This window comes from Lonchura striata, chromosome 3, assembly GCF_050655825.1.
Source record: "Lonchura striata isolate lonStrDom1 chromosome 3, ASM5065582v1, whole genome shotgun sequence".
Lineage (NCBI taxonomy): Eukaryota > Metazoa > Chordata > Aves > Passeriformes > Estrildidae > Lonchura > Lonchura striata.
Window position 1 is genome coordinate 107,174,709 of NC_140705.1, and position 11,037 is coordinate 107,185,745.

The window sequence follows — 11,037 nt, forward strand, 5'->3', positions numbered from 1 at the left end:
CTGCAGTTTTTCCACTCAGCTGCCCAGCACAGACAGTGCGCACCCAGGAACAGCACTGCAGCTTCAAAATGGGAAGAGGTGTCAAAAGTTACACCTTCTACATCATTTTATGTGGAACATCTCTGTAATTACTGACAGGGGCACATCCAGGAGCCTGTGCATGCTCTGTGACCAGGAAAGCAGCTATCCCTCCATCGACACTGCCAAAGCCATGGAGCAGGAGAACTGACAAACACAGACAATCTCTTGCCGTGTGTCCCAAGCAGCTGCTCTGTCCCAGGGACTGGCAGCCCCTCCAGGGCATCTGCCCTTTGGGAAGAAGATGCTGTGTACATCTCTGTGGGGTTTCTCTGGGGTTCTATGGCAAGGATTTGAATCGGGAAGGCTGCAGCTTCTGTGAGCAGCAGCTGCCGCCCTCAAGCTGGCCAGAGCCCGTTCCTGGCAGCCCCAAGACGGAGCCACTGCTGGCCAAAGCTGTGCCCATCAGCCGCCTGCTCATGGCTGTGGGGAAAAGGCTGTGAGGTGGGCAGTGAGGTCTTGGGCAGCTGGAAATGTGAACCAAGGGCTTCTCTCCTCTGCACACTGCCCTGCCTGCGTGCCTCAGTGGGCTGGGGGTGCACAGGAGGCTGTGGGGGCACTGACCCCCAGTGACCAGAGAGGTTTCCCACAGCATATGATGCCATGCTCAGCAATCAAACCACGGGGATGGAGGTTGGCAGGGGCTCCCGTGGCTCAGAAACTGGCTGGGCATCAGTTTGTTGTTTTTCTTGGGTTTGGACTTCTTTTTCTCCCTCTTCCTCGTGTTGTTTTGTTTTTTTTTATTTATTTGGTTTTGGTTTTTGTTTTGTCTTAATTTAGTTAAACTGCTTTTATCTCAACCCACCAGTGTTTTACCTTTCCAGTTCTCTCCCCCAGGGCTAGGAAGTGAGTGGCTGTGTGGTGCTGAGCTGCCAAGCAGGGATAAATCATGACAGTCCTCTGTAAACCATAACAGCAGTGCCCTGTGCACACAACATCTAAATGATGGGACACAAGCAGCATTTGCAGATCAGGACTGCAGCAGGAAACAGGAGCTTTAGCTGTGGATGTTTAGAAAAAATCACGAATATGACAAGAAATCTCCACTCAGGAAAACATCAGTATTAAAAATGGAGACGGTCACAAATACAGGAACTGTGGTATTTACAAAGCCCATCAAGTGAGTCTTCTAATAACCATATTTAATATGACACAAGTGAGGTTGATGTGAGCCTTTTGTCTGGAGAGCTCAGTCATGGAGTTGTGAATCTGTGGGATAGAACACGGAACTTTGCCATTTTTGTCTTGTTGGTTTGACAAACTGGCAAAAGGATACAGGTGATGTATCTCCAAGAGCTGGGTCTTTCCAAATTCAGATCTCTGTATGGCTGTTGCATACACTATTCTATCAAAACCTGCCACCCATGGTGGGATTAAAGAATAATATATTAGCTAAATCTGGTCAGTCTGAGATAATTAAAATAAGCTACAGGTTTTTTTCTTTGTGAAGTGGCAGATCATATTGCAAGCTGAATGGTACAGAACTGTGTTTGGTGCAACTTCACAGATTAACTCGGTTTTATGCTCAAAATTAAAGCTTTCTTCTTGTTTCCGTAGTTCATAGTTGAGTCTGTATCTCTGATTTGGGACAGCTTGAATTGCGACCACTTAATTCCTTAGGAAGTTAAAGTTATTTCTTTCCTTTTTTTTTAAATTTTAATACGATTTATTAACTTACTTTAAGGATGGATTAACTGGAATGCAATCACTACTCAAGCAACAAAGCTGGAACTTTGCTATTTTTTCTCCTTTTAATATTTAGTGGTGGTGTCTGACAGGATTATCACCAGGACTTAAAACCCTTGATGATTTGTAAAATTATCTTTTGTTCAAATGATATAAACTCTATCAATACAATTCAGACTACACTGCATAGTATCAGCCCACCAGCTTTTTCCAAAGGGTACATTTTACAATACCCACAAAGGATCTTTTGCATACCCAGATGCAGCTTTTGTGGATGAAAACAGCAGAAACCATGGCTATCACACAGGTAGACAGCAATCAGTATGTTAGGTATGGTATGAAGTTTGTGCAACCTTCACAGTTAGACGAGTGTGGCAGAAAGCACTTGCAGAAAAATCAGAACACGATGATTCTAATCAAGGGTGGACCAAGAAAGATCAAGTAATTCTTGACAGGTTTGTTAAATTAGAGCCATGTATCACTAGGTTTAGTCAGCCTGACTAAGGACTTTCTTGCTCCTGTATTTCAAACTGCAGAAACTTTTAAGTATTAATGAATTGACCAGAAAAAGAATCCACATAAAGCTTAAAATCAGATTACATGAATTCCTGTGAAAAGTACTGTAATACATGGTAGATCCTTGGGAATATAAGAGGAAATTAATGAACAGAGAAAGGGGAAAATGTTGAACTCAAAGCCACACATTAAAATTCAAACCATTTGCTTCTGGCAACACATCTTTAAAAACCTCCATGCTGTAACTATTAATGGAAAAGCCTTCCTACTGGCAAGGCAGATAAAAAATCTCCCTGCAGCTTCCACAATAGCTTCCCTCTCCTGCTGAAAGAAAAAATCTTGGTAAGAAAACACTTTCTGGAGAGAGTTTCAGGTAAATATGACAGAGCTACTGAGTGACATGTCTGAAATGAGCCACCAAGGACTGTCACTGGGTTTCACCTTTTCCCCTCCATCAGTTCAGAGAACATCCTGACCAAGTGCACATGGGCAGCACAGCCTGTGGAGGTAACCAAGGGCATCTACCCACTGCATGAATTCCGAGACAGAAATAATTGTGTGCCCCTATGCTTGTTCAGTTGTGGGGAGTTCTGATTTACAATTTATACAGACTTGGCTCTTTCTACCCAACAGATGCACTTTGCCTGTTTTTAATATCATCTGGGGATAACTACAACAGAAATAATAATTAAGTGGGTTTAGGTGCTTTAAGAAACAAATAGAAATTGCATTTGTGGCCATGGAGGTATTGATATTCCACAGCTACAGCAATAACCTTCAGACTGCTCCTCACTGCCACACAGAGTTGGGATATATGTGCAGGCATGTTTCAAGGAAAAATAGTGCATTAGATTGAAACCTGCACTAGGGCTGCAGTTTTAAATGGAGCTATAGGAGGAAACCTTCCCTAGGATTTCCTGTGTCCAGCTTTTGTTTTGGATAAGGTAAATAATGCATAGTTAGAGTGCAGGAACAACTGATTTTGCAAATTGTTAATAAATACTAATAAAATGTGATAAATTTAACAGATTCTCGAATGCCAATGAAAAGTTTTGAACCCAGTGCTGGGTATGCACTGAGAACTGCTGAGGGACCTGGCCTGAAAAAGCTCCCCCTGCATGCTGCAAAAACCAGCCTCAGACATGACTGATTTTAGTGCAAATGAGTTGGTATAAATAAAGCAGATCTTTTTCTTTTCTCTTCCCTCACAATTTTATTTTACTCATTTACAGTTATTCCAGAACTCACATCTAGAAGAGCATGAAAAATTTATCACTGAATGAAAAAAAAAAAAAAGTTTAAATGGAACATTTGATTCTTCCTGGCCTGATTACAGGAATACAAATAAGAAATTATTCCGTGGAAATCAATGTGGCTGTAGGAAAGTAATCTCAGTATAGCCATGAAAATCTATCACCCTGTGAGATACAAGATTGCCATAAATAAATGTTTGTCTATTCCCCTCATTTCCACTTTCCTTGAACAACATTGGAATGTTAAGTTAAACTCGCTGTGTTCTAACCTTGCACTGCAAATGAGGCCTTCCTGGGGCTCCTGGACACTCTGCTGTCACTGGCACCTGTCCAAGTCAGTGTTGGGAGAGCCACAGGGTTCCCCAGCAGGATGGTGCCCAGGAAGAGGCAGGGGTGCCATTCCTCAGCAACAGCCATGACAAAAAAACTGGACATGGTGTGGGAAGAAAGCTTAAGAGGACAACCACAATGGCTGTGCAGAGAAGGGTCCTTACATACTACAGAGCCATTCTCCCCAGGTGAAAAACAATCAACCCAGCAGCTCTGATGATCTTATGTCAGGCAACCTCTTCCACATGAAATAAAAAATAGTTGAGCCTTTATGCGCATCTTTGCAATAGGCAATATCCCAAATTCAGCCTGATCCAAAAGTTAGGTGAGGGTTTTTTGATGTACAGGATTAACTTTGTCTAACCACAAAGACCCTTTTGGAATGTAGATGACACAAAACTCTTCACAAAACCTTTTTCACCTCTAAACCTTTTTCCTGTCACCAGTTCTCTGAAAGTCCCTAAAATGTGTGGTTCTGTTGCAACACTCCTGGTTCTATTAGTGGTGTTTGCTGTCGGGATAATGTAAGGCAACTCCAATTATCCTTTACTTATTCCTGCCAGTAAGAAAACAACCTGCCCTGCTTTGTTATGCTGCTAGACTGGTTACTGATGACTGCAACAATGGTGCTGTACAGGGCATTCAGCTGATCCAAGGTAAGTCCCAGGACCTCTTGAGAAAACACCTTGTGAATGATCAGCTGGGTGAAATTTTGTAACTAAGGATGCATGGAATGTGTGGCGGAGTTTTTCTAGCAATAAAATTCTACAGAAAAGATAGGATTATCTTTTTTAAAATGTGAAGGTAACAGATTACAGACTTTGTAATTTTAAATTCAGTTTTCATTTCCTATCAGTGAAGGAGTCCCAAAGTTGTTGAAACTTGAAACTGTCTGCCTCTGTATTTGAAGTTTTAGTTAGCCACTTTAACTTTAGAGAAGAATCACACATGGGCTCTTGCAATTTCAGTGCAACACAACTTCCCTGAAAGCCTGAAGTGTAAGCTTGTGCCAGTTTGTGCTTTAAAGTGAAAGTCTGCTTTGGAAAAGCAGTATCTAAAGCTGGTAGTGGAGTTTTCCAAGTTCTAGGCATGATATAGCTGAATTTTAGAACAGGACCTCAGCTCTGGGAGCATATTCTGAGATCTTTCCCTTGAGCTTGATTCTTCTCTATCGAATTCTATTCTTATTTCTCTTTATCAAGACCTAAATTTGAACCTTTGAACATAAACCTATTTAACAGCAGGCTTGCTTAGTGGAGGGAGTAACTTGAGAGGAAAAGGGTAGCACAGGAGTTGGGACTCTTGAAATATGAGCCAGAGGCGACTGCAGCTCACCCTCCCTGCTCTAATACAACTTCTTGCAGCTCTTTGCTGCTAAAGCAAAACTAGTTCGTTTCTAAAACGTAACAGCAGATTTGCTGATGGTGTTTCCACGCTGTTGCTTTTCAAGATTTATTTTAATAGTGTTTTGTGGCTTCTGATACTGCAAACGTCTTGTCACTATTCACCATGTAAGCTACAGCCATAAAACAGCCTTATGTGATAGCATCTCAGTGCAAGGTAAGTGGAAGCACCAGGACAATTATAATTTTTTAAGTGCTCCTAACAGAAGTCAACTACGTTAGTTGCCTTTTATCTAGTAAATGTTTTACTGGTTTATCTTCAGGAACATGGAGATATTGGAGAAAGCTCTGAGAAAAATGACATGGACTTTTTTGAGTGACAAAGGACATCTTGGGGTACAGTGTTGAAAATCAATAAAGAATACAATGGGTTTCTCACAATGTGCTTTTGCAAATATTAATGAAGTTTCAGAATGTGACCCAAAAAGTGTCTCAACAACTAAACACTGATTGTTGCTGTTCCAATATATCTCTGATTAAAGTAACTTTATAGGCCAGGAGTGAATTCTTACCCACTTGCAGTAGAGAAAAAAACACGGTCATGGAAGAGAAAGGGAGTTTTGTGAGGAAGAACATGACCTGGGTGATTTAAGCTAAAGGGATCACTGGAGGTCATAATCTGATTGCCATTAACTGAAGCTCTTATTTTCTGATGCATGGGTCTTGGAGCTGTCATTAGCTGATGACTCCTGAACATGGAAAACTTCTTGCTTGGGCCATTACAAAGGAATTCAATATCCTCATGTCCCTAAACCAGCCTGCAGAATCTTCTTTCATTCTGGGCAAATGCAGATTTTTTTTTATCACTCATCAAAGTAACCAAGTGGAAACAAAAAGAACTTTGGCTAACTGGAAATGTGTAAAATTTACCTATATTCAGCAAAGCAAGTAGTTGAACATTAAAAACAGTGATTTTCTTAATTCTTGCACTCCAGGTTCCACTTTTTTGTTGCAGATAACATTGTTAGTAAGTATTCATAAAGAAGGTAGGTTTTCTTTATAGATCAACTAATCTAATAAAATAACAATACTTTTATCCTAGTTAATATGCTGCTGCAGTAATCTCCTATGAGATACTTAATATTGTCCTAAACTCTTGGTTAGACATTTTTGTTTGCTGGTATGCCTGAAGAAAGGGAGGGGAACCACTGGATTGTGTAAAGTACTATGCAAGACAAGTTTTCTGGACATGTTTTGAATGGATATTTAAATTATGCTTTTGCCTGACATTTTCATGGTAGTTGAGAAAAAGCATGCCCAAAATTTGGGTTTACATGACCCTGTGTGGTTTCTGGCTAGCTAAACAGAATAAACAAAATTTTCCAGCCGCTAGGCTGTCAGTTGAAAATAAAAATCACTGTTACAGTGTTAGCACTGTTGCCTCCTTACCTTTTTCCTCTTTTTTTTTTTTTTTTTTTTTTTTTTTTTTTATCCTTAAGTCAGTCTGACTGCAATGGTTTACAGCATGGGGATATTTAGAAGGGTAACATATCCTCCCCAAAGCTGTTTTCTCTCTCAGCTAGGGAAAACCAAGACAGAAATACAATCACTGAAAGCAGACATTTCATTCATCCACATGCAAATTGCCCCCATAAGCCATGCTTGAGTCTCACAGGAAAGATTGGAAATGACAAAACCTCCAAAGCAAAACTAGAAGCTCAGTCTTTTTCTGCATAATATGTACTGTGAGTGATTGAAAGTTGTGAATTTTTCATCTCTGTCTCTTGCCAAACAGCTGCTGAGTGTCTCATTTCCTTTGCATTCCTGCTTTTCCCTAATTTCAGAATTGGAGAGTTGAATTTGTCACTTTTCAGCTCCTGCTGTATAAACCAGTGGTCAGACTCAATAAGTGCCCCAGCTAAGATAGCACAATCCACAGGCCTGTCTGCACTGCTGGATGAAATACCAAAACTGAAATGATTTCCACACAGAGCTGTTGTTTTATTTTAATTCTGTTGCATATTAAGTCCCAGGATTTGAGAAACTTATTCTGTGGTCAAAGCAGTGTTTCCATTAGTAACTCTCTGTGTTTTCTTTGTTTTGTTTTTATTTTATTTTTTTAATTTGACTTCTCTTTAGAATCTTATACCCACTGGAGAGAGAACTTTTACAGGTATGCTGTTCCTTGTTCGTGTTCTGAATGACATCTTTCAGTGAGGGCTCTGATTTTTTTGTTTCAGCTAAGACTGCTAGCACTGTCTAGGGGAAACTACTGTTTCCCCTGACTGTACATGATAAACCTTGGGAAGGAACAGCTATTTCCCTCATTAGTTTTGATGTTTCACTGCAAGGCAGAAAATGCCCACACTGCCCCTTTGCTTGAAGAGCTGTGTTTGTCTTTCTCCTGATTTCATAAGGAAGCAAAGAATAACAGAAGAGGCCTGTGGTCAGCAATTTCTGTCTGGGTTATATTCACAGGAGGCTCCATTTCCACCCCATCCAAGCTTTTGGCAGAGTTGGGCAGTCTTCTGCAGCTTAAGGATTGACAGGTTGTCTCTGGCTACTGCTGAAAGACAGATATTTTCTAGTTGTTTACAAAAAAGAAAGAAAAAGCAAAGCTGGGTCCCAGGCTATGTCCTTGTTAACCATTTAAAATGCTTTTTCTGGAGAACACCCAGTGCTCTTTCATCAAACCTGCTACGAGAGGCTCTACTGTAGCATTCCAACAAGTCTGTACTAAATGCTTTGACAAAAAACACACACTCTCTGAAATGAAATCTTATTTACTGTGGTGTTATTAAAGTGCTAAACAAACAGACAAACTCAGAAAGGCTGCTAGGATGTGGGCGGGTGAATAAATAAGCTTTGATGCTAATGTCAGTCAATGCTAATTTCTATCCTTTGAAGAAAGTGTGATAAACACAGCTGTCAGAATTGTGATCTGAAATTGCTCTAATTAAATTAGATTTTTACTAGAATGAAAGCAGCTGAGCACCTTGTTTTGTTTCCTCTTTAGCTTGACCAATTCAGGGAACAGTGACTTTCCAGTTCTTTCATGGCTAGGTAGGAAAGGTAAGATTTGTTACATATAAACAAGGATCTGAATACACACAAGACTATTGTATAGAATTCCAAATTAATTTTCCTTTTGTTGTCTTTGCTACCCACAGTTGGCATCTTAATTTAGAATCTGAGATCTTCAAGGGGGAATTATCTGTACTGGCCATTAATGCTTTCTTTGCAGTAATAAGGGGAGGTGACATAACTCCCTCATGTGCATCCTAAGTTTATGTGTTACAGTAAAAGACAGCCAAGGGTGTTTCAAGGTTAAGAACTTTGTCACTGCTGATGAGAATAATAACTAGCCATCACTGTAAAGAAAGGTATGAAGGGATAAAGGATAACAACTTGGAGTCAGATGATCTCTGGATAACCCTTCATCTGGATAACATCTTAATCTTATCTCTTCCTCAAAAATCACCTTGCTCCTTTCTGTAGATGGATAGAAAAACCTGTTACTCCATGTTACTCCAAGCCTTGGAGATGTACTTTGTATATGAAATTGTGATTTGGCTCAGATCTGGGGGGGGGGGGGGGGGGGGGCGCTACACTTTTTTAGTAGAGCTAAAAATGAAGTGAGGTGATAAATTATTTCAGTATTTTTTTTTTATGAGACCCTATTTCCAAAAGCAATCTAATTAAATACAGAGAACAGCATAGCCCAAAGTAAATAACTGATATATATACATATGTTTGATTTGTGAGTGCTATTGATTTTAATTTAATTAATGTAAAAGAGATCTGTGTCAGAATTTGGTGCCATAAAATAAAAATATGAATTTATATATTGCTAGATTTATATAGAGAAATATTGTATTAATATACCTTCTACCGGTGTCATCTATCAATTTCCAAAATGCATTAATTGTAACAAATCGATCTGATGAGGAGAAATTTGATTAATTACACCATCTCTTCCATGAATGGGCACTAGATGGCACTGAAAGATAAGAGCTGAGGTGTGGAAATTTATTGATGTTGTACTTCAGTGGAGGACCACTACATAAATGATAGCCAGTAATCTATTCTGTGGGGGAAAAAAGGAAAGAAAGAAAGAAAGAAAAGAATCCCAGGAATTACAGAAGTTTTCTTGCATGGCTCAATTGTTTCTTCAGTCTATGGAAGAAATTGGTAAAATCAGAGGCAAAGTGGCAGAACATATTTATTGAGTGACTAGGGCTGGCAGCAAAGTCCCTTTGCAGATGGGAGAGATGGAGCTTTCCCTCTCTCACTTGGTCATGTTGCTTCATAGAAAAATCTCCTCCAGAATTCATATGCTCCAGAATTCGCAGCACTCCTTGAGTGCAGTTCTAGTCCCAAAGGTGACAGTGTTAGAAACACCAACTTTCACAACATTTCACGCTCTGGCTCTGCCCCATCTGACCAAAGGCAAACCCTTGGGCTGATGGAGGAGACACCGCAATGGCGCTCAGGAGAAGGCCTGGGTCAGAACTGGAGATTGCAATGAGCTCTCAATAAAAACCACTCCAAAGGAACTCCAAAGGGAGAATTAGCAGGGAAGGAGGGGATTGGAGTCAGACTCGGGCTGCGGCTCTCAAACCATCAGCAGCCTGACCCGGGTGTTTCACATGCCTCAGAAGGGTTTTTAGAGAGCCAATTAACCTCAGGAGGAGATGAAAGTGAAGCAGCTCATCATGTGCAGGGGATCACTGCAGATTATCCCGTGTGTTACTATGGTTTTAAACATTACAAAGGCGCATTTTTATTCCAACTGCAAAAGGAAGCACTCAAAGGTTAGGAAACTCCGCATCTGTGTTTTGGCCCATTCTGTGCGTGAAGTAAGAATGGCACCTTTTGGGACAGAAAAGTATGCAACCATGTAATTAAAAACTGAAGCCTATGCACAAATTGGCTTAACTATGTCTGGAGCAAGCTTTTCCTAGGAATTCAAAAATTCAGCACCAGGTTCATCTGTATAGATCATGTTGTTTCCTCTGTGCAATTTCACGTATTGACATGTTTTTAGCGATGAAGGGTGGCCTATCGCATGGACTCTGATCTGTGCCACTGCCTAGGATGAAACTGACTGGGGCCACCGTGACCTTCGCGGTGTGTAATCCCCTCAGACTAAAGGGGTATCATTTCAACTCCAGACACGATTTTCCCACAGGTTCGCTACACTTTGAAAGCGTGTCTATCACACTGCGGTTCTTTGGGGAGCTTTGGACACGCTCCGTCCATGGCAGCCGCTGCCGCAGGAGCCGGGCGGGCTGCGAGAGGCGGGGCGAGCCCTCACGCCGCGCTCGAGATGGCGGCCGGCGGGAGCCGGGCGGGCTGCGAGAAGCGGGGCGAGCCTTCACGCCGCGCTCAAGATGGCGGCCGGCGGGAGCCGGGCGGGCTGCGAGAAGCGGGGCGAGCCCTCACGCCGCGCTCAAGATGGCGGCCGGCGGGAGCCGGGCCGGGCGCCACGCTCAAGATGGCGGCGCTGGCCGTCCCGCCTTCCCCTCCCCGCCGGCGGTGACTTCCGGAGGGAGCGGGAGAGGGCGTCCGTCCCATGGTAACTGCGCCACGGTGGGGACGCCGCGGCCGCCTTTCGCTTCCTGCCGCCGCCCGGCCCGCGACGACGGGCAGCCGCCGCCTCCCGGGTCCCGCCGCCGGTCGCGAGGTGAGAGGAGCCCGCCGGGGCGGGCGGGCCCCGCGGGGCGGGCTCTCCGCGCCGCCGAGGTACCAGGTCGGGCCGGCGGCGCCGGGGAGGAGGAGGAGGCGGCGGCGGCGGCGGCGGCTCCGCGCTCGTGTAGCGGGGGAGGAAC

The 11,037-nt window shown here is 42.7% G+C and overlaps 1 protein-coding gene across 2 annotated transcripts in view; it reads left to right on the plus strand.

Moving 5' to 3' along the window:
- Positions 1-10,732: 10,732 nt before the first annotated feature.
- DISP1 (dispatched RND transporter family member 1) overlaps positions 10,733-11,037 on the plus strand; it is an 84,989-nt gene continuing 84,684 nt past the window's right edge. Inside the window, exon 1 of one of the 2 annotated variants that reach the window (XM_021552416.2) lies at positions 10,733-10,892. The gene's annotated coding sequence lies outside the window, so the exon portion shown is untranslated. The remainder of the gene's footprint in view (positions 10,893-11,037) is intronic. The other variant, XM_085577164.1, reaches the window with a different exon arrangement.